The sequence below is a fragment of the Thamnophis elegans genome, chromosome 12, assembly GCF_009769535.1.
Source record: "Thamnophis elegans isolate rThaEle1 chromosome 12, rThaEle1.pri, whole genome shotgun sequence".
Taxonomy (NCBI): domain Eukaryota; kingdom Metazoa; phylum Chordata; class Lepidosauria; order Squamata; family Colubridae; genus Thamnophis; species Thamnophis elegans.
This window is the reverse complement of record NC_045552.1, coordinates 47,252,910-47,276,390: the sequence shown is the minus strand read 5'-3', so window position 1 is coordinate 47,276,390 and position 23,481 is coordinate 47,252,910. Positions and strand designations below refer to the sequence as shown.

The 23,481-nt window shown below is 45.9% G+C and overlaps 1 protein-coding gene across 1 annotated transcript in view; it reads left to right on the top strand.

The window, feature by feature from the left end:
- Positions 1 to 8,501: 8,501 nt before the first annotated feature.
- The window catches only part of MID2 (midline 2), a 229,851-nt gene continuing 214,871 nt past the window's right edge, over positions 8,502 to 23,481 (top strand). The window contains exon 1 of the mRNA XM_032228641.1: positions 8,502 to 8,677. The gene's annotated coding sequence lies outside the window, so the exon portion shown is untranslated. The remainder of the gene's footprint in view (positions 8,678 to 23,481) is intronic.

Below are 23,481 nucleotides of genomic sequence, written 5' to 3'. Positions count from 1 at the left end.
AAAGCCCTATGAAGCGGTATATAAGTTTTTAAAAAAACATCTGAGGTGATTCACTTAACGATGGTAGCAATGGGGAGAAAAAACTCACTTAACTACCGTCTTGCTTGGCAATGCACATTGGGGGCTCAATTTTGTACCTGAATGTGATAGTAAACCATGATTTTCTTTTTTTCTTTCTAGTTTTATTTTATTTTATTTTGATTCAAACATCATATTCCATTAAACAGTGGGTCGTCTGGGTACAAATATTTTATACAATAACAATTTACAGCCATATTTATTATTTTATCTATTCTTAACTTAATACTAATAGTAATATATACCATACCTAATACTATAACAACCCTCTTCTTAACTTATTTAACTTTGTAAAAACATTTTCTCTATTTCATTCCTCTGGTTTTTTCCACTTTTCATATTTATTCTCTAACCATTGACAAAATAATTCCCATATGTCATAATAACCAGATCGTTCCTTCTCTTTAATCTCAAGTGTTAACCTATTCATTTCTGCACATTCTAATATTTTCCTGATCACATTCTCACCCGTAGGGATATCTTCATTTTCCCAATTTTGTGCAGGTGCAATCCTAGCTGCGGTGATTACGTGAATTATCAAATACACATTTCCTTTAATGTAAGTTTCTAGTAAAATCCCCAACCAAAATAATTCAGGTTTCAGATCAACATGCTGTTGTAAGAAATCCATGCATTTTCAATGCATGTTAAAAAGGGACGGGTCTTTCATCAGCTATGGGCAGCCACCATCCTTGATTTTTTTGGTCGCTTCCTTCCTCTCCCTGAACGCTCTTCCCTGCATTGTAATTTTTGTCTTTCAGAATTGGGTACTAGTACCAGTTTCCACGCGAAAGCTAATTAGAGGAGCCGCAATTCTAGACAATGTTGTAGATAGCTGAGAACTGGAGCTTTTTCATCTACCGGTTTTAAACTTGCCAATGCGTTAGCAGCTCCTGCTTTGGAGAAGGATGCACCTGTCAAGAGAACTGAGTTAGTAACTGCAAGGAAGCTGACCCAGTGGACTTGCTTGGCAGGTGTGATATTAAATTCCCCAGCAGTTTCTGAAATGGGCTTGTGAAGCTCTATTATTCCCCTGTTTATCAACCTTAGCAGCTTCGAAGACGCGATGGGCTAGCTGGGGAATTCTGGGAGGTTGAAACCCACACAGCAATCGTCATTAAGCTGTGGGGTTTTTAACCATGGTTTATTGAATAAATCACACCTGGCTTGGGTGCTCGGCCTGTGATGTTGGAGCGTGTTGGACCCTGTGATTTTCCAGGGAAAGATTTAGAACAGGGGTGTCCAATCTTGGCCATTTTAAGACTTGTGAAGACTTCAATTCCCAGAATTCCCTAGCCAGCCGCTAAAGGATGGTCAATTTTGTGAGGTGTTCCGAACAAGAAGTTCATTTAGTGACTGTTCAAAGTTACAACGGCACTTACGAACCATTTTTTCCCCACACTTCATAACTCCCGTGCTCAGCTGATCCAAATTCAGACGCTTGGCAGCTGTTTCATATTTATGACAGTTGCAGTGTCCCGGGGTCGTGTCGTGATTCCCTTTTGCGACCTTCTGACAAACAAAGTCGATGGGGAAGCCAGCTAGCGACCGAGCTACTCGCTTAACAACTGCCGTGATGCACAACTGTGGTAAGAAAGGTTGTAAAGTGGAGCAAAAGCTCACTTAACAAAGATCTCACTTAGCAACAGAAATTTTGACCTCAGTTTGGGGGTCGCAAGTCAAGGACAAGCTGTAATTTCCAGGAGCCAAGACGGATTCCAGGCCCAAAAAACAAAACAAAACTGATGCTACTAATATTATGGGATGGAGGTTGGGCTTTAAGGTGGCTTACTACAGGATGGCATTTCCTGTAGGGAAAGGTGGGAGGGTGGGATGTATATTAGGCTTGACGGGGGGTGTTAGATTTTAATGTAATATGATTGCACATGTATACTGTCTTCTCTTATTTTTTTCTTTAAAACTAAGATATGTTAAGTATATTGATATGGAAGCATAAATACCATCAACATAGAATGGAGTTTGCTCAGAAGCGGAAATACACCAATGAGAGGAAGAGTGGGAAACAGAGGAGAGAAGAAAGATGGGAAGAGAGGGATAGGAGAGAGGGTAAGGGGGGAAGATGAGGAGGATAAGGAGGAGTGGAATGAAGAGAGAGGAGAAGGAGAAAGGAAGGGGAAGTAGAGTAGAAAAGGATGATGGAGGGAAGAAAGGAGGTAGGAGAGAGGTAGAAGAAAGAAGTGTATGGAGAGCAGAAGAGCTAATAATGGGTTTTTATCTTTCTGGGCGTTGATGACAAGAGGAACTGATGTAATTACTACTTAATACAATAGGATATTGGCTATGTAATAGTATACATGTGATTGTATGTTATGAAAATGGAAAATAAAAAAGTATATTTCGAGGATGGCATTTCCTGTTTGTGTACTGCATCGAGAAGAGGATTAAATATCACCGGTAATTGCGTAGCTAGACATGTGGATTCAATGTTGATAAAAGGCCTTTTTCTTTTTTTTTCTTTAAGCCACCACAAAAGGCCGCATTGTATATTCTCTCCTTTCCATAATGTATACAAAGTTTAACTTAGCTTAAACGGCACGAAAGCAAACCCACAGCATTTTAATGGTCGTGAACTTTATCATTGCATTTCAGACTCTGAAGTAAATAAACAACTCCAGGTCCCGGCTTCCTATAAATGTTATTTTCTCAGCTGTTTTGCTTGCTTTTGTATCTTTTCTCTGGAGCTTCGTAGCTTTTTGCATCTTTTCTCAACTTTGTCCAATCTTTTGTTGCTTCTTTCTTTGAAGGTATTTCTTTTTTCTCTTCCAGAGGAAAGATGCTTTTCTGAAAATACGTTAACGACTCTCTTTCTCACTTTCTGACATTCTGTGACTTCCAAGTCCTCACCTCCTTGGATCCCATGTGTTAAAAACAGAACTTCCTACTCTTTTATTGTTGTTAGTTGCGAAGTCGTGTCCGACCCATCACGACCCCATGGGCAATGTTCCTCCAGGCCTTCCTGTCCTCCAGCGACGCTCCACCCATTTGGCAGCCTCTGGAGTCCATTGAAGCTCATGCCAACTGCTTCAATGCCTCCATCCAGCCACCTCCTTCTCTGTCATCCCTTCTTCTTTTGCCCTCCATCTTTCCCAGCATGAGGCTCTTCTCCAGTGAGTCCTTCCTTCTCATTAGGTGGTCAAAGTATTTGAGTTTCATCTTCAGGATCTGGCCTTCTAAAGAGCAGTCAGGGTTGATCTCTCTAGGACTGATCAGTTTGATTGCCTTGCAGTCCAAGGGACTCGCAGGGGTCTTCTACTCTTTGGAGTGGGCAAAAGATAAAACGGGGCATTGAAAAGCCCCGTTCCAAAGCAGCTAAAAAGCCAAGGAACCATCTCCAGCGACGCTCCACCCATTTGGCAGCCTCAAACACGGTTGCTGGCCACTGAATTTTTGCTTATCCTTCTTCTCAACAAGCAGCCAAGCTGTTTTGCCGCATTGTAGGGAATTTATTGAATAAGCTGAAAACCCATAATGGCTTTTTACTGGCCTGCGTGGATCTTTCTGAAACCCAGTTAAAACAAGGAGGTGAATATAGTCGCATGCATATTGAAACATGCTAATTGGGGTATTCATAACTAGAACAGTTGTTTTCACCATTGTAAACCTGCTGGCAATTTACAGGCTTCTAAAAATACATTTACTGAACCAGCGTACTCTAATCTATGACCTCAAGTGGCCCCAGACTTCAGCTCCCATTTTGCCCAATTAGGATAGCACTTGATATTGTAGTTCCAGCAGTTGAAAGGCACAGGTGTGTGTGTGTGTGTGTGTGTGTGTGTGTGTGTGCGAGCAAAGGTACAAAACTTGGAGGACTTACAGAGGCTCAATTAAAATGGGATTAAAGAGAAAGGAATTTCTGCATTTTGGACCAGCGTTCCTTATCTCCACTGCATTTTAAAAGGACCCCTTTCTCTCTTTGCTCGTCCGCAAACTACAATTTGCACGTCGAGCCATTTAAAATATTTAAATATATTATGGAAAGGTGTTCAATTATTTAGAAGATCATTAAAATGTGCGGTGGAAAAGGGATGCCAAGCCAGGCGAATGCTCGCAGGGAGAAAAGGAAACGCACAACGCTCTCTTCCTATTCATTATGAGGGATACTCCCAGCGTGAGCATATCAACAACTCCGACATCCTCTGACTTCCCGGGACTTTCTGGCTGATTAATGGTTGAATGTGAGAAGCAGCTGCCTGGGGGTGGGGTGGGTGGGGAGCAGAGGGTCAAGGCAAGGCCACGGCTCATTCAGAGGTGCCTTGAGGCCCAGGAATGCTTGTTAAACAAAACAGATCGATTTATGGAAAGGCAAAATACCTGACACCCATCAATAGAAAGTCTTTGCACCTCTCCTGGGTGGTAGTGGTGGCGGGGGCCGGGGGGGGGAGGTGTCCTTGTAGGATCTCCAGCGCTATACAAATGTTTGTTTGGATTTTATACTTGCATCGAGGTGAACGTTTGTAAGTCGGGGTTGAAATGAGGAGTCCTTGGTGCTCTCTGAGTTTTTTGGGGGGGTTTCTTCCCTCCAGATGTTTCATAACCCAACTAGGGAACGTCATCAGTGCTAGAAGGGATTGAGGTTTTGGGGTGGAAGAAGAGGAGAACTGTGGGGTCCTTGGTGCTCTCTGAGCTTGGTGGTTTTTTCCCCCAAACATTTCACGATCCAATTAGGGAACATCATCAGTGCTAGAAGGGACTGAAGCTGGGACGGGGAGGGAGAGGAGGACTGTGGGGTCCTTGGTGCTCTCTGACTGGTTGTTTTCTTGCAGACGTTTCAGGACCCAGCTAGGTAACATCATCAGTGCACCATCATATTTGTCACCTTTGAAATAAGGCAGCTTTATAAGACTACCAAGATCCAGTTTACCTATCGCACAAAATCAGGATTTGTGGAATGACCAATTCACAATAGCTGAACCGTCCAGCAACATTGAGCTTCTGAACCGAGCAAAACATGTTGCGATTTAGCACAGGTTTAAGGCTGGATATTATATGATGCTGGGTGTTATATGATATACCTAAACCGTGGATTGCTTTGTTTATGGTTCATCAAGCAGGCCACTGTGGCTGCCTCCATACAACACACCAAGCCAATACTAAGCAAGACATAATGTGATTCAGTACACTGGGCTAGAGCTGGGTTTACACATCATGTTTCACCGTAAGTCAGGAAATACAGACTATTTTGATAGAAGGACCTTATGATTTAGCCCTTTGTGTGAACCAGGACAAACTAAAGACTGTATACTTTGTTGTTTGTTCCAAAGTCGTGTCCGACCCATCGCAACCCCATGGACAACATTCCTCTAGGCCTTTCTGTCCTCTACCATCCTCTGGAGTCCATCGAAGCTCACGCCGACTGCTTTGGTGACTCCATCCAGCCACCTCCTTCTCTGCTTTCCCCTTCTTCTTTTGCCCTCCATCATTCCCAGCATCAGGCTCTTCTCCAGTGAGTCCTTCCTTCTCATTAGGTGATCTGGCCTTCTAAAGAGCAGTCAGGGTTGATCTCCTCTAGGAATGACTGGTTTGATTGCCTTGCAGCCCAAGGGACTCGCAAGGGAAGTTCTTATCACAGTCAGCGATGAACAAAAGTTGGTGATTCCAGCTTTTCAGTTTTTTTCTCCCTTTTTCTTAGTTTTGAAATCTGGATTTCTTTAAATAAACCTCCATTTGAAGCAGCAATCTTATTGATGACCCAGATTTATCCAATACATTCCCTGAATTGGATTTAACGGCGCCCAACATATTTGCTCGCTGGCCAACATGAAAATATAATCTCATCCTATTTTCTGAGAGGCTTATTGCAATGAAATTGAATTGCAACATCCATTTCGCCACTGGTGAATAATAAAATGCTTTTATGAGGCTCATTTCTGAAGCCGGGGCGTGACACAGGTAACAAGATGCTAAGGGCCGCCTTGAATATCACCTTGGGAAGGGGAGGAAGTCTTCTGAAGCCTGGGCCGTGGGGGTGTCCGCCCAATACAGTAGACCCCCATCTGAGCTAAAGGCTGGCAGTCAACACATTTGAAAGACCCCAACGCTACGAACGGTCTGCGGAGATCCCTCGACCCCCTTTCGGCGTGATGATTAGAACCCATAATATCCACTGGGGAGACGAAATATTTCTGCTTTGGAAATCGACTTGGTTGTGTTTACATATTCCATCTCATCTCTCTCAATGGGCAACCTTGCCTTTGATGCTTCAAAGGCCTCTAAAAGCTTTAATTGCATGTGTGAAAGAAAACGTCAGCTGCTTTGCTAGGTAATGAGGTTAATATATACATCCTCAGCCTCTCTTACTCTCAAAGGCTGTTTGGGGGCTGGGTGGGTGGGAGACATCCTTTTAACATGGCAGAGTTGCCTGTAAGGGGTAGCTCCATTTATTTATTGCTTACACACAGACTATCCCCGTGATGGGAAACGTATGGCACCTGTGCCACAGGTGGCATGTGGAGCCCTCTCTGTGGGCATGCGAGACATTGCCCCAGCTCAGCTCCACTGCACGCCTCCTGATAGCCAGCTGATTTTCAGGTCTCTGCCAAGCATGCGCGAGGGGCGGGCTGCATGTGTGGCAGGGGGGGGTTATGCACACATGTGCAGGGGGTGAAGAGAGCACAGGGGAGCCAGCGCTATCAAAAGATGTCTCGGTGCTCATGTGGCCGGCCTGACTAGATGCCGAAGGCGCATGGAACACTGTTCCCTTCCCACCAAAGGTGGTCCCTATTTCTCTACTTGCATTTTTACGTGTTTTCAGACTGCTAGGTTGGCAGAAGCTGGGACAAGTCACGGGAGCTCACTCCGTTACGCGGCGCTAGGGATTCGAACTGCCAAACTGCTGACCTTTCTGATCGACAAGCTCAGCGTCTTATCCCCTGAGCCACCGCGTCATAATGAATCAGATGTTAATTCAGGTTTTAGAATTAAGGTGGGATTCCCCCCCCACCCCCTTCATCAGGGTGTCACTGTTTTCATTGCAACTTCAAAACCAATAGTCAAGTGGAGAATTACCTGTTAAGGTATCCATACCCCACAACACGCAGCAGGTGGCAGCATCTGGCTTATCTTACTTGCGCTGGGAAGCAAAGCAGAAGGAAGACTGGATGGTCCAAGGACGGGAGACCACAAAGAAATCTATGGATTGTAAAGTAGGGCAATGAACCTCTATACTGTGAGCAGGAAAACGACCCTCATTAGGAGTTAAAACTGATTTAAATAAGACTTTGCAGGTTTTTTTTAAAAGATGGCATTAAAAAAACAACTCTAACTTTCATGCAGGGAATAGCCAGCTACTGACAAATGACTTGCAAATAGCTGCCAGCATTATTTATTAATTATCATTTATTATTTATTTATTTATTTATTTATTTATTTATAATTTATTATTTATTTATTATTTATTTATTATGTATTATGTATTTATTATGTATTTATTATTTATTTATTATTTATTTATTATTTATTATTTATTTATTATTTATTTATTATTTATTTATTATTTATTTATTATTTATTTATTATTTATTTATTATTTATTTATATCTATTTATTTATTTATTTATTTATTATTTGCATCTGTCTGGTCTCGCACTTGCAGCTGGTCGCTACGACCTTCCCCCAAGGTCAGAGAGGGGCCCGAGCTAGCGACCCCCAACGTCTGGGATCGCGCGCTTTTATCATCGCCGAGAGAGAAAAGATTAGCGAGGGAATTTCCACCCACTCGCAACCGCGGTCTCCTCCTTCTAAAGAAAAGGATGGAAACGATCGATATTCTGCAGGGGTTTTTTCGGTTTTTTTTTGCAGCCGGGCGCTGCTCCGGCTCTGTCCACGCCTGGGGAGGCAGCGCACGATCCTCCCAAACGGCGGCTTGTAGCTGCGGCGATCCAGAGGGAGGGGGGGAAAACGCGCAAGTGTTCGAGCGGCTGTTTCCAAAGGCCAAGAAAGTCCTTGTAGGTTTCCGCGCTTCCCTACCGCGGCCCCCACTTGCAACCCACCGTGGACCCCACTTGCAACCCACCGCGCCCCCTACTTGAAAGCAGACTCGTCTCTTTCTCCCCCATCCCCTCCTCTTAAGAGACCCCCCCCCCGGAAAGATCTTGGGGTCCCCAGGTCCGTTTTTGTCCTCCTGCTGGCGGGAAAGCGCTGAAGCTGGCTTCTGCCCTGTGATGCCCTCCGGGGGCACCAGCCGCCTCCTGCCCTGGGGATCGCGCGCTCGGGATGCGCCCGCGCAGGAGATGCGCCTTGCGCTTTTTAAGCCCGGAAAGCAGGCTCTCCAGCCGAGGGGTGGCGGAGGAGGAGGTAGAGGAGGAGGCGCGGCTCCGGCTTCGGGTCCTGCCCGCCTTTCTCCTCCCCTCGCCCGGGCCGGCCGCGCCTCTTCCCTCCCTCCCTCCCTCCCTCCCTCTTCCTCCTCCTCCCGTCTCTCTCCTCCCTGCGAGCCTCCCGACCGGCCGACAGCTTCCACGGCGTTCGCCTGCTCTGCCGCCACCGGCGCCGGCTCCTCCTCTTCTCGCCTCCGAACAAGATGACAGCCGGGCGGCGGCGCTGGGGCCGGCGGTGGCGGCGCGGAGGCTCCTCGCTCCGGCTGGTGAGTCTGGGGGAGAACCGCTGGTGGGGGGAAGGCTGCGGCCACCGCCCCGTGGAAGGGACCCGGCTGGGGGAAGCTCCCGGAGAAGGTGGCCTTTGCGCCCCCCGGGAGAGAAGCAGGCGCGGGCTGGGGTCTTCCTTTAGGGCAGAGGGGAGTCGCTTGGCTGCAGGCGGGGGGCTGGGCTCCCCGGGGACCGGGCGAAAGGAAGGGGAAGGGTGAAGGGCAGAGCTGCGGGAAGAAAGGCACGCGGTAGCCGGAGTGGGGAGGTGGGGGAGAGCCGGCAGGGTGGGCGAAGAGCAGGAGGGTCACATGCCGCCCGGCCCTTGGCCCCTTCTCTCCCCCCCGTTCCCTCTCCCGCTTTCCGGAAGGTGCGCAACTCGAGTGGCATTTGCTGTGCGGGGGCGGAGGGAGGGAGGGGGGGGGAGAAGAGCGCAAGGGGAGCAGAAGGCAAAACGGGCGTCCTCCCCTTCCCCGCCCGCCCCTCTTTCCAAACTGGCTGGGCGACCCGCTTCGTCGCTGCCCGAAAGTTCAGCTGGAGAGCGCCTCTTTCCCCGCACCTGGGAACCCCCGCGAGTGGGTTGGGGAAAGCACACGGTTGCGTGGACGCCGAGACCCCTGCATACCCGTCAGGGTCCCTTTGCCCCCAGCTGCTCTTGCGACTCTCCAGCTCCTCCATCACGGCTCTCTCTCTCTCTCCCCGGGGTAGCGGTCTTGGGGTGCCCCCCTCCCCCTCTTACAGGGAAGGCTGAGAGTCGCTGCCAGCCGGAGCGCAGCGGAGCAGGCGGGAAGTGCCCAGCCTGGGAAAATGCCAGTCGAGACAAGTTCTTCTTTCTCTCCCAGGTGTGACTGCCGGCCTGAACGGCTGAGTTGGGAAAGGTAGAAGCAACGCCTGGTGGGTAGTTCCTGCTCTCATCCTCCCGCCTTTCAGAGAGTCGGGGATGGTTTAATTGCAGATCACCTGCTTAGCGCTACTGGAGAGAAATGAGAATAGAATAGAATTTTTTTGCTTGGCCAAGTGGGATTGGAGACACAAGGCATTTGTCTCTGGTGCATAAGCTCTCAGAATAGAATAGAATAGAATAGAATAGAATAGAATAGAATAGAATAGAATATATTTTTTCTTGGGCAAGTGTGATTGGACACACAAGGAATTTGTCTTTGGTACATAAGCTCTCAGAATAGAATAGAATAGAATAGAATAGAATAGAATAGATTTTTTCTTGGCCAAATGGGATTGGACACACAAGGAATTTGTCTTTGGTGCATAAACTCTCAGAATAGAATAGAATAGAATAGAATAGAATAGAATTTTTTATTGGCCAAGTGGGATTGGACACACAAGGAATTTCTTTGGTGCATAAACTCTCAGAATAGAATAGAATAGAATAGAATAGAATAGAATAGAATATGATTTTTTCTTGGCCAAGTGTGATTGAACACACAAGGAATTTGTCTTTGGTACATAAGCTCTCAGAATAGAATAGAATAGAATAGAATAGAATAGAATAGAATTTTTTATTGGCCAAGTGGGATTGGACACACAAGGAATTTCTTTGGTGCATAAACTCTTAGAATAGAATAGAATAGAATTCTTTATTGGCCAAGTGAGATTGGATACACAAGGAATTTGTCTTTGATTAATATGCTCTTGGTGTACATAAAAAGACAAGATACATTCGTCAGGAATCATAAAGTACAATACTTAATGATAGTCATAGGTTACTAATAAGCAATTAAATCATACTAGAAAACAAATAAAACAATGTAAATTGTAAAGGTACAAGCAACATGGTTATGGTCATAAGTGAGAAGAGAGAGGGAGTAGGAAGGAAGAGAAGAAGAATAGCAATACAGTCTTAGTAAATTATTTGACAGTGTAGTGGGAATTTGTTGTTTAGCAGAGTGATGGCATTGGAGGGGTGGTGGTGGAACTGTCCTTGTGTCTAGTTGTTCTGGTGTGTAATGCTCTATAATGTCGTTTTGAGGGTAGAAGTTGAAACAATTTATGTCCGGGATGTGAGGGGGTCTGTAGTTATTTTCACAGCCCTCTTTTTGACTTGTGCAGCATAAGAGGCATACATGTCCATGTGCTGTCAGCAACATGTGGCATGCCCTCCTTCCTCCTCCTCAAACAGGCCCTGGAATGGCAGCCATTGGTTGGTTCTTGCTGTCTGGAATTGCAGTCGTGATGCCCCTTCCCTTGTCTTTGCAAATTCCGAATTGGGTCGGTCAGCAGCATCATTTGGTCTGGTGGGGGGGGGGAGCTTTCTCTTCTCCTGGAGGTCAGAGAGAGCCCTCCCCCCTACCACAAGGGTGCTCTTTCAAGAGAAGGAAAGTAGAGATCAGGATGAAGGGAATTGGGCTGGACAGGTGTGGCCACAGTGGGCAATATGAGTTTTAATCCAGTTATGGGGCTGGCCTGGTCTTGCTGAGAAATTTTTTTAGTTGCAATGCTTGTTGCTGGTGTTAACACCCTCCTGGGAGTTTTGTGGGAGGTGGGGAATTTGAGACCCTTGCAAAAATGGGGAGCTTTCTGGGGTTCACCAAAGAAAGACAACACCTGTTCAGGTATATATCAGGTTAGTTACTGGTTTTATGTTCTGCTTGGCTATTCTGGGATAGGTATTTTCTAACACTGCTTGCAGCTTGGTTGACTTCTGGATAATTGAAGCCGAGAAGCCCCCGAAAGAAAGATTTGGATTGTGGGATTTGGTTCTTGTCTGTTGAAGGCAAAATAAAATAAAGACGAAAAAAGTTGAGGAAAAGCCAAGCTTGAGTTCACATTTGGGACAGCTGGTCCCGGCTTGCAATTGCCCTCGACAGCTTTATGCCGAGAGTAAAAAGTCCAGTTGCCTCTTTGAAAAAGGAGATCTTCAGGATAACAGAGTTGGAAGGGACCTTGGAGGTCTTCTAGTCCAACCCCCTGCTCAGGAAACTTGCTGTCCCACTGAGGTTAGTCACCATCTCTTAGTGCCCCAACTCCACCCCTAACTCTCTACTTTGGCTACCTTGCCTAGCAGAAAAAAGCAATCTAAGATCTTTGAGGCTCAAGGACCAAGGCAGTTAGGCCCCCATCCTTCGATGCTAGGATGGTACCCTAGAGGCTGTTTCAAGTGCTGGAGGGCATTTCTGAAGACAGACTTTGAAAAGAGGGTGGCTAAGCTCAGAACCAGCCACGCCGAGATTTCAGAGTTTCATTTCATTTCATTTCATTTATTGAGCTTGTATGCCGCCCACTCCCGAAGGACTCCGGGCGGCTTACAATAAAACAAGGGAGGGGGATAATACACAAGACAACATATTAAAATGTACAACAGTCACAATTTCCGAGGGGCTGGATATTTCGAAAGCCCCCTGGCCTGCTGGAGCAGCCAGGACTTAAAGGCTTTGCGGAAGGCCGGGAGGGTAGTGAGGGTCCGGATCTCCATGGGGAGATCGTTCCAGAGGGCTGGAGCTGCAACAGAGAAGGCTCTCCCCCCGGGGAGTCGCCAGCCGACACTGGCTGGCAGATGGGATCCGGAGAAGGCCTAACCTGTGTGATCTAATCGGTCTGTGGGAGGTAATCGGCAGGAGGCAGTCTCTCAGGTACCCAGGTCCAATGCCCGATGTCCGAAGTCCGATGAGTTGTTTATGGCCAGAATAAAATGCTTTTAATGCCTCTCCTTTTGATACTCCAACATGGGAGGGGAGGAGGGGAGAGGAGAGGAGAGGGGAGGCTAGCTGTCACTTCTGTAATGTGGCCACCACATTACAAAAAAGATGCTGATTTTTGGAGGAAAGCGCAGAGAAGAGCAACTAAGACGATGAAAGGCAGTGGTGGGATTCAATTTTTTTTACTACCGCTTATGTGGGCATGGCTTGGTGGGCATGGCTTGGTGGTGGCAGGGGAAGGATACTGCAAAATCCCCATTCCCTCCTGATCATCTGGGACTTGGGAGGCAGAAAATACATTGGGGCAGGGCCAGTCAGAGGTGGTATTTACTGGTTCTCCGAACTACTCAAAATTTCCGCTACAATTAAACAATTGTAGTTAAATGGAGGTATAATGATGGTAATATGTATAAATATTAAAAAAAAAAAGAAGTGCAAAGAGAAAAAAAAAAATTCTGCTACCGGTTCTCCAGAATACTGTAAGATCTCCATTCCCTACCCACTCCAGGGGAAAGATACTGCAAAATCCCCATTTCCTCCCCGATTAGCTGGGAAACGGGAGGCAGAGAATACATGGGGGCGGGGCCAGCTAGAGGTGGTATTTACTGGTTCTCCGAACTACTCAAATTTTCTGCTACTGGTTCTCCAGAACTGGTCAGAACCTGCTGAATGAATATCACCTCTGATTGAAGGCCTGGAGACTAAAAACTATGAAGAACAGTTGCAAGGATTTGATCGTCCCAAAGGTTCTTTTTCAAGAGGCAATTGGACTGTCTGCTTTTATTTTGAAGATGTTTCGTTTCTCATCCAAGAAGCAGGGCTGAAGAAGCTTCTTGGATGAGAAGTGAAACATCTTCAAAGGAAAACCAGAAAGTCCAGTTGCTTCTTGAAAAAAAACACCTTTGGGATAACCATGATCTAGATGACTGAGATTCTCCATAGACATTTGCAGGATTTGGGTTTGGCCAGCCTAGAGAAAAGAAGGATTAGGGATACGACAACGATGATAGCAGTATTCCAGTATTTAAGAGGCTGCCACAAAGAGGAGGGAGTCAATTTTATTTCCCAAAGCCCCCTAGGGCCAGACAAGAAACAGTGGATGGAAACTAGTCAAGGAGATACTTCCTATCAGAACAATTAACCAGTGGAACAACTTGCCTCCAGAAGTTGTGAGTGCTTCATCCCTGGAGGTTTTTAAGAAGAGACTGGACAGCCACTTGTCTGAAATGGTATCAGGTCTCTTGCTTGAGCAGGGGGCTGGACTAGAAGACCTCCAAAGTCCCTTCCAGCTCTATTCTGATTCTGGTTTCCTAGGGGTTTTAAAGGCAATTAAGAGTTCTGTGTGAGAATGATCTCAAGTGGCAAAATGATTTTTGTGAAGCAAGGCAGGGATTCGGAGACTCAGGAAAGTTATCTTGTAGAGCCACTTAACATTTAAGGCAAGAGGTGTGTTGCAAATGCACGGTTTATTATTATTTTTAAAAAGCTGTTCTTGCTCCAAGGGTTGAAATGGAATGCCTAACTCCACCCTTACGTTCTGACTGATTGTTCCGTAGGGTAGTTGACAGCTAAGAGTTTGTTCATGCCCTTGTTTGTTTGCATGTATGTATTTTTATCTTGCCTTTATTATTTTTATAAATAACTCAAGGTGGTGAACATACATAATACTCCTTCCTCCTCCTATTTTCCATACAACAAGAAACCTGTAAGGTGGCTTGGGCTGAGGGACTGGCCCAGAAGTGGGTTCCTACCAGTTCGCACCTATTCGGTAGAACTGGTTCGTCAAATCTACCGAACCGGTTAGAAGAGGTTCCACCAGGGGACCCGGAAAGCAGGCCACACCTACAGAAGAGGTTCCAAAATTTTTTGAAACCCACCACTGGACTGGCCCAAAGTCAGCCAGCAGGCTTTCATAAAGGCGGGACTAGAACTCACAGTCTCCTGGTTATTGGCTCAAAGTCATCCAACTAGCTTTCATGCCCAAGGCAGGACTAGAACTCACTGGTGATTGTCCCAAAGTCACCCAACAGTTTTTCGAAGTTCAAGTAAGACTAGAATTCATTGTCTCCTAGTGATTGGCCCAAAGTCACCCAGCTGGTTTTCATGCCTAAAGCAGCACTAGAATTCACCCTCTCCTGACGATTGTCCCAAAGTCGCCAAGGTGGATTTCGTGCCTAAGGCAGGACTAGAACTCACAGAACCCCTGTGATTTCTAGCCTGCTGTCTTAACCACTAGACCAGTCCTCCAGTTCTTCCATACACATCTCCTTGCACGCTTGTGTCTAGCAACCAGTGGTGGGATTCAAATAATTTAACAACCGGTTCTCTGTCCTAATGACCAGGTGGGTAGGTGGGGCCTAGTGGTCATGTGACCGTGTGGGCGTGGCCAACTCAACATCACTCAGGTCGATGGGTGCTTCGCCTTAGCTGTTACAATGTAATAAAGGTTAACCGGAGAGGCAGTTTCTGTAAGCAGGGCAATAAAAATTAAGTTAGAAACAACACCAGAATGTCTCCTTCCTGCCTTCCTTACAGGATTAGCCCTGTAAAAGCGGAAAAAAACCAAAAGAAGATTTCTTCCAACAACCGATTCTCTGAACCTCTTAGAAAGTTAAGAACCATTTCTCCCGAATAGGTGCGAACTGGCTGAACCTCATCACTGCTTGCAACACACTGGGTGGCCACCCAGCGGCTTGTAATTCAGAGGGGCAGGGATGGCAGATGGGGTAGCATGCCTGGTTTAGCTCGGCGGCAGCGTGCCCAGTGCAAGGACAGACAATTTGGCAAAAAGGTCAGACACGATTTCCCGTTTTCCTGGGGGGAGCTCTTGGATTGCTTTGAAGAGGTGGTGGTGGTGGTGGTAAGGGAGAAGATTTGAATTATTCCAGGTGAGGGAGCACGAGTAATATTGACAAGCCTCCGGCAAGATTTCCTGATGGCTCCTTTTTGCTCTGCGGTTTAGAGAAGCTATATTTTTTCAGGAGAAAAACAATGCTTTTGAGAAGTGGCATTTATCTGAAAAGGACGGTTACTTTCCTTCCCCCTAATAATTTATCGTGCACACGAGTAGGGTATCTTTAGTTTACAATACAGTAATAGAAGCAGACGATTCTTGTTTTTCCCCCCTGACTAATCTTACTTTGAAGAAGAAAAGATCGGCCTTAAATTTAGGGTCAACTTCTATGGGGGTAAATATGAACACATACTGCAGAAACTTTCCTTTTCTGCAGATGACTAAGATTTCAAATCAAGCCTCTGGGGAGAAAGGATGGGGCTGTTGCCCCGGATACGGGTATCCATTTTTTTTGAGTCAGCTTGACATGTTTGATCTTCAGCTGCCAGCAAACGTTTAGATTTCAAATTCACGTGAAAGAGATGTGCCCATCCGTTCCGATGTTAGCAGTTCATCGTTCGCTTTTTAATTCCATTCTTTCTTTCTGTGCCCCTCTGCGCCCCCCCCGCCTCCTCCTTTCTTGCCATTAAGTGTTGGCACACTGCTAGGATTTAAAAAAAAACAACTACATACAACTAAGCCATCAGTAATTACTGATCACAGTTGCTGGGTTCATACATCACATGAGGCCATCAACATAAACCCCAAACCCTCACATTATGGCTTAGCATTATCTGTCAATCAAGACTCACGCCTTCTTTAGCGTCGATCCCACGAAACCTTGTTAGAAGGCCCCGATCCAAAATAATTTTTCCTAAGGGATAGCTCAAGCGACATTGTCTCTCAAGATCCACACTGAGATGGAACTGAATCAGAATCGAGCTGGAAGGGACCGTGGAGGTCTTCTAGTCCAGCCACCTGCTCAACAAGTGACCATAACTTGGCTCCCTTATAGTCATAAGTTAAAGGCTACTTGCCATTGGAAATACATACTGATGGATGCATTAATTTATTGGTTTGGGGTGGCTGGGAGTTGTAATAGTTCAGTAGCCTTAGCAATAGCTTTTAAACTTATATACCGCTTCAAAGTGCTTTACAGTCCTCTCTAAGCGGTTTATGGAATCAGCCTATAACCCCCCAAACCAGGGATGGGTTGCTGCTGGCATTACGGCTGGTTCAACATACAAAAATACAGTCTAGCTCGTATGTACATGTACAAAAGAAACAAATCTTGCGAGTTTACCAGATGGACGGCATGGGGAACAAAACTGTTAGAGAATCGGGTAGTTCCTTCTAGAAATACTTTGAAACCTCCTCCCAGAGGGGAGCAACAGAAACAGGTCGTGAAGTGGGTGTGTGGGGTCTCTCACAATGCTTTAAGCTTTAAGCTCTAAACTCATAGCGCTTATAAGCAGCGTCCTGAATAACGGGAGGTGAGCTTCCTAGAATCTTCTCGGCTGTCCTCACCACTCTCTGTAGGGACTTTCTATCTAAGGCGCTGCGGCCACCAAACCAAACGGGGAATGCAGCTTGTTAAAATGCTCTCCGTCATGCCTCTGTAAAAATGTGGCCAGGGCAGAAAGAGAAAGATACGCTGTCCTCATCCGACACAGGAAATGCAGACGCTGGTTTGCACACTTCACTAAGGATGACCTGTGGAGAGACTAGTTCAGGTTGTTAGTTATCTGCACCCCCAGATACTCAATATTATTGACTGTGGAGAGGGTTACATGTTAAAACATCTCGTGGAGTTCAAGAAGTCTCCAAAACAGTGGGAGGAGCTTAGCCTTGTCCCGTGATGGCAAACCTATGGCAGGTGTGCGAGAGGTGGCCCACAGAGCCCTCTCTACTGGCACGCACACTGTCAGCCCAGGTCAGATCTCCGTGGTGTTTCTTTCGTGCGCTTCTGTTTCCCTGCAAACGACAAAACAGAAGCTCACGAAAGAAAAAGATCTTACCTCTTGCTGCGCTGCCGGTGTTGGGATGCCCTGCCTCCTGCTGGCCAGATGGTCTTTGGGTCTCTGCTGCGCATGTCCGTGCACATGGCCACGCACATGTATGTCCATATCTGCACATGCACATATCCACACATGCGCACACACGTGCGCCTTTCAGCTTGGGCATGCGTCCATGCGCAGTTTGGGCCTTTGGTATCTTAAAAGGTTTCCCATCACTGGCTTAGTCAATTGGAGGTGGGTGAGTATTTCTTTACTGTTCTCTTGCCTGAAAGGCGGGGGGGGGGGGAAACGTGGGGAATTTTGCCAGCGCAAAGAACAATTTGGCAGTCAGAAGTACCCGGGTATACCTCCGCAAGCCATACGCTGCTCGCATTCTTTGGAAGGGTAAAAAAAAAAAAAAAAGGAATGCTGAAAAGAAAGAACACCGCTTTCATTGAGTTGGAATGAGGAAGCAGCCTTATCTGCTCTTTTAAGTGGGGATCTTTTTTAAAAAAACCAACCTCTTCTTTCCTTAGAAGGATACAGCTTGACTTGCTTGCTTGGGTTACCTACAATTGTTGTTTGGCTAGCTTCTGGCCATTCTTGGGCAGGCTTTGGTTCTGATTACTTATGGCGATGTGGATAGACTGGAGGAATGTCCTTGTTTGGCCTTGGACATCAGGATGCTTTCAGTGCCTGAGTAAACATTTACTTGCACATAGCTTTTAATTCCTGTTTTCTCTAGCCACCACACCTTGCTAAGGAAAGAGGCAAATACAATACAATAGCAGAGTTGGAAGGGACCTTGGAGGTCTTCTAGTCCAACCCCCTGCCTAGGCAGGAAACCCTATACCGTTTCAGACAAATGGCTAACCAACATCTTCTTAAAGACTTCCAGTGTTGGGGCATTCATAACTTCTGGAGGCAAGCTTGCTGGAGTGGAGGCAAATCTTTTTGTGTCACCTAGGAGTTACAATTTTCTAAAATTGATTGCAGAAACTTTCTTTCTCTCTGTTTCTCTTTCTCTCTCTGTCTCTCTCTGAATTTCTCTCTATAACTCTCTGTCTTCTATCTGTCTGCCTCTTTCTCTCTCTGTGTATGTCTCTCTCTTTGTATCTCTCTCTCTCTCTCTCTCTCTCTCTCTCTCTGTGTGTGTGTATATATATATGTTTTTTTATTTTTTATTTGTGCTGATAAATAAATAAAGGGAGACTAGTATAGATCTATTTCAAGCTATTTAGCTCTCATCAGCTAGCCATACCCTTACTGGGATTTGAACCTGGGCTATATGACATACTAGGCAGACTTCTTAGCCATTAGGCCACAGGCTCTTATCCGTTATCAGCGAAGCCAGGGTGAAAGGTATCTATGACAGATGATGGAAGCAGTTAGCTTCCTCCCATAATTGGGGCTTACCAGGGGTTGTAAAAATCTAATATATATATATATATATATATATATATATATATATATATATATATGTATATATGTATATATGTATATATGTATATATGTATATATGTATATATGTATATATGTATATATGTATATATGTATATATGTATATATGTATATATGTATATATGTATATATGTATATATGTATATATGTATATATGTATATATGTATATATGTATATATGTATATATGTATATATGTATATATGTATATACACACACATACATACATACATACATACACACATACATACACACACACACACTCACACACACACATACATACATATATCTGTATCTCTCCATCTTTCTCTCTTCATCTCTCTGTCGTTCTCTCTCAGTGCTTCTCTCTCTCTCTCTGTATCTCTCCATCTTTCTTTCTTCATCTCTCTGTCGTTCTCTCTCAGTGCTTCTCTCTCTCTCTGTCTCTCTCTCTGTATCTCTCCATCTTTCTCTCTGAATATCTCTGTTTTTCTCTCTCAGTGCTTTTCTTTGTCTGTCTGTCTGTCTGCCTTTCTTTCTTTCTTTCTCTCTCTCTCTTTCCCTCTCTTTGCCCCCCCCCCCTTCTCTCTGTTTGCATAGCGAAGGCCTTTTTCATCAGGGGCTGGTTCATTTTTTCACCTAGAAAGGTCAAGGAAGCAACCCGTGACTCTCTGCATGCAGAATGTGTTCACCACCACCCGAGCTGCGAGCGCTTCCCCCAAATCTATTTGCTTTTGCATAATTCAGCCCCGGCCTGCTCAGGAACGCCTTCCCGGTTCAGGAGCAGCTCTCTGATTGAGAAAAAAAAATCTTTCTTCTCCATTCTGGTTTTCTAAAGCCAGCAGGCCCTGAAATTCATGATCTTTGCCTCTTTTGAATCCCACCTGCCCCAATAAAATCTCGGAGGGAGGCTGTAAAGAGACTTCCTCGATCGGTGAACTTGGCCGCATCCCGAGTTGATATTTTGGTTTTTAAAAACGGTTTTGCTTCCCAGAAAGCTTGGCATACTTCTCTGTAATGGGGCTACCGGGTCCCCCCGCCCCCTTTCTGTTTGAGCGAACGGCTCCATTAAAGCTACATTGATTAACGAGCAGAAAAACCCAGTAGGGGAGGCGAAAGGCTGAGCTTTCCAGCCCTGGGTTGTTTGTGAACGGGCTGCATCTTTGTATGTGAAGCATGAAATTGTAGGCTTGGAAGGGGAAACAGGCTGCGAGGGGAAACAGAGGTCTGCCAGCTTGGAGGGAAGGAAATCAGAACCTCTGGCTATCCAAGGTTCTTTTCAGGGCTTCCTTTCGGCTTCTGGGCACAACTTTTTTTTCTTTCCTGCCTGGCAGACGTGGCAAAGCTTAACCCATGCTGATTTCCGGAAGCTTTAAATTCCTGGCAGGGTACTGCTCACGCTTGTTGCCTTCTCTTTGGTGTGTGTGTGTGTGTGTGTTTGTGCATTCCAACAGGTGGCTGGCTGCGACTCTTGGGACTCTTTGAAATGCGCTGGCCTTTTTGTATGGCTTCCACCCTTGTGTCTGCCTGCTGGCAGGAGAGATTTAACAGAAATAACGGAATAACAGGCTGGGAGGGACCTTGGAGGTCTTCTAGTCCAACCCCCTGCTCAACCAGGAGGCCCTATACCAACCCTTTTTGGCACCGAGTTCTGGAAAAGGTTGTGCAGAAACGTTGTGCGCAATAGAGTAAAGTTAATAGGAGTCCCCAACAATCAGCTGGCCGGTTTTTGGCGCTGCCGCGTGTGTAAAGGGATCGTGCTCTGGAAAAGCCAAACTTCTGAGTTCTAGCATGTATGCCAGCGGTGGGTTCCTGCCAGTTCTAACCTCTTCTATAGAAGAGGTTCCACAAATCTACGGTGCTGTTTAGAACCGGTTCCAGCTCCCTCCCCCCACCCGTCGGCACCACGCTTGCCTCGCCTGCTGCTCACTGATTGGCAGGCTCATCAATTGCCCCGCCCACTTTTAAGAGTCCTATCTAAACCTTAAAGGCTTAAAGCTGTCAGGTTTGAACACCCCTGGGGTTTTTTTTCTAAAGGGTTAGGGGTGCAGCTTTAAGACTTGCACACCTCAATGCCAGAGTTCCTGAGCCAACATGACTGGAGGAGGAATTCTGGGAGTTGAAGTCCACAAGTCTTAAGGCTGTCAAGTTTTGAACACCTTTTTTATCTAAAGGGTTAGGGGTGCAAGGGTCTTGTAACTTGGCAGCTTTAAGACTTGCATGCTTCAAATGTCAGAGTTTCTGAGCCAACATTTTGGTTGCTACGCAAGAGCATTGTTAAGTGAGTTTCACCACATTTTACAAGTTGGCCATGCCCACCCAGTCACATGGCTGCCAAGCCATTCCCACTCAGTCACATGGCTGGCAAGCCACTCCCACAAAGCAGGCTACACCTACAGAAGAGGTTCTAAATTTTTTTTGAAACCCACCACTGATGTATGCGTGCCAATGATCAGCTGGCCGACATCCATGTGCAGACCAGTTTTCGGCACTGCTGCACACAAAAATGGGTTGCACTCCAGGAAAGCCGAATTTCCAGGTTCTGGTGTGCATGCACACCCGGCAATCAGCTGGCCAGCACGCATGCACACACTGATTTTTGGCACTGCCACATGGGCAAAAGACAGCTGATTGTCATGCGTAGATGCACGCCAGAAACCCAGAAGACCAACCACGGGTGCCGGGTGACATGGTTTTGTGTGCCACTTTGGACACATGTGACAAGCGGCTGTCCAATCTCTTCTTGAAAACCTTCAGGGATGGGGCACCCACAACATCTGGAGGCAAGCAGTTCCATGGGTTAATTGTCCTCGCTGTTAGGAAGTTTCACCATGTTGCTTCTCTCCTTGGTTAGTTTCCATCCATTGTTCCTTGTCTTGCCTTCTGGTGCTGTGGACCTGGTGCAGGTTCAGCCATTGGTGAAGAGAAGTCTGTTTCGGCATTCTCTAAAGGTGAACGAGTATCTTCTACACAGGGCTGGGGTGTTGAAAGAATTACGTAAGGCCTTGGGGGTGGCCTGCCAACTCTCCCCAAAGTCATGGGTGAGGCCGGGATGAAATGTTATTCTTTTCATGTACAGTACATAAATCATTTCAAATGGCAGAATGATTCTACAATCATACGTGGAATCGTTTCTTTGTTTCCATTATAATCTTTGGAGGCATTAGAGCTGGCACTCAGTGCTCTAGGGAGTTAGATGTCATCCTTTTTATTGTATTGTATTTATTAATTAAATGTATACGCCGCCCATCTCACTATTAAACCCTGCTCTTGATTTTTATGACCTCTTACCCTGCATACCTGTCCAAGCTTCATGTTAAACAATGGTTTAGGGTTTATTGGAGAGCCTCAGTGGCGCAGTGGTTAGAAGGCAGTACTGCAGACTATTTCTGCTGATTGCCGGCTGCCTGTAATTTGGCAGTTTGAATCTCACCAGGCTCAAGGTTGACTCAGCCTTCTGTCCTTCTGAGGTGGGTAAAATGAGGACCAGGTTGTTGGGAGCAAAAGGCTGACTCTGTAAACCGCTTAGAGAGGGCTGTAAAAGCCCTGTGAAGCAGTGTATAAGTCTAAGTGCTATAGCTACTTTCCTTCCCTCCCTCCCTCCCTCCCTCCCTCCCTCCTTCCTTCCTTCCTTTCTTCCTTCCTTCCTTCCTTCCTTCCTTCCTTCCTTCCTTCCTTCCTTCCTTGTGGTTAGAATGCAGTATTGCAGTCTGACTCTGCATTCCCACTGCCAGCAGTTCGAATCTCACCAGCTCAAGGTTGACTCAGCCTTCCATCCTTCCGAGATGGGTAAAATGTGGACCCAGATTGTTGGGGCCAAGAGGCCGACTCTGTCAACCACTTAGAGAGGGCTGTAAAGCACTGGGAAGTGGTATATGTCTATTGCTGTTGAATTGTCCAGGCAACCTCTGCGAATTGAAGTTGAATGAAAGGAAACATGAAAGGAAATGACAGTCGAATGAAAGGAAATAAAAACCTGATATTAAGATTTGCCAGGTTCTTCCTACTTCCCATCAATTTCCTAGGCATTTCTGTCCTAGAGATGATTTATGGCAGCCGTGTTAGGCAGTGATTGACTCTTCCCTTATCTCTTTTAATTTCTCCAGGGGATTAAATGTACCTGCCTGATTCTCCCATTGGCATCTGAGCTTCTCAGTAATGACTGGATCTCGTTTTTAACAGCAGAGTTAATTGCAGAGACGTATCCCCATTGGTTTGCTATTTTACGGTTATATTAACTGGGCTGTGGTCGTGCTAATGTTCTAGAAAATCTCTTTTTAATAAAGCAAATCCACTTTTGCATTAGTCAGGCAGAAACCGAGGGTCTGAGGGAAGAGAAAAATCTCTCATGTTTAGGCCAGGGTGTCTCGGTTGCATTTTTTTAAAAGAATGGGAAAAATAACCGGCAAAAGTATACAGGTAGCCCTTGAATTATAACCTTTGACTATTTTGAAGTTTCCACGACACTGAAAAAGGGACTTGTGACTGTTCCTCACATGTACGACTGTTCCAGCATTCCCATGGTTCTGTGATCCAAATTCAGACACTTGATAACTGGATCGTATTTATGACGGTTGCACTGTCCCGGTTGTCATGTAATCCCCCTTTGCCACCAAGTGCCACTTTATAATGCCCTGGTAAGGCCATACTTGGAATCCTGCATCCAGTTTTGGTTGCCATGATGTAAAAAAGATGTGGAGACTCTAGAAAGAGTGCAGAGAAGAGCAACAAAGATGACTAGGGGACTGGAGGCTAAAACATACGAAGAACAGTTGCTGGAATTGGGTATGTCTAGTTTGATGAAAAGAAGGACTAGAAGAGACAGTGTGTTCCAATATCTCAGGGGCTGCCACAAAGAAGAGGGAGTCAAACTATTCTCCAAAG